Below are 557 nucleotides of genomic sequence, written 5' to 3'. Positions count from 1 at the left end.
GATGAAAGTAAATTGTAAACGCAACATAAGGTAAATTAGCTAAGTTTAAGATTAATTAAGGAATCGACTTTGTTCTGTCCTGTGAAAAATAAGGAATACTTCATGTCTACCCTTATAAGAAGCAAAGATTGTTTGATTGTACGTTGACCGCTGAAAACACTAAATAAAATCGATAATATTTCAGGTTTTTTATGTCACGTCAATTAATTTGACCATTCCGCAGATAACTGCATTTATTTTCTGAAAACGGAATGGTGTTGGACGAATTGGTGGTGTGTTGGCCCCTATTTTTAGCACTTCACATGCCGTGTCTTTCACCCTATGCCTTTAAGAAACACATGGCATACCTACATAAGAGTGCCCAACCGAATTTCTTTCTTAATAAATGGAGGGAAAATGGGTATTTTTAGATAAAAATTTTCCACAGATATCCTTGTAATGGTGTAAATTCCACATATATCTGAATTTGTTGTGAAAACCTTTTATCGCTCCCATCAAAACGGAATCGTTTGAGTTTTTGGAAACTGGTCTCTCGACTTACTGAAAATGTTTTTCAC

The sequence above is a fragment of the Octopus bimaculoides genome, chromosome 28, assembly GCF_001194135.2.
Source record: "Octopus bimaculoides isolate UCB-OBI-ISO-001 chromosome 28, ASM119413v2, whole genome shotgun sequence".
Lineage (NCBI taxonomy): Eukaryota > Metazoa > Mollusca > Cephalopoda > Octopoda > Octopodidae > Octopus > Octopus bimaculoides.
This window is presented reverse-complemented; position numbering follows the sequence as displayed.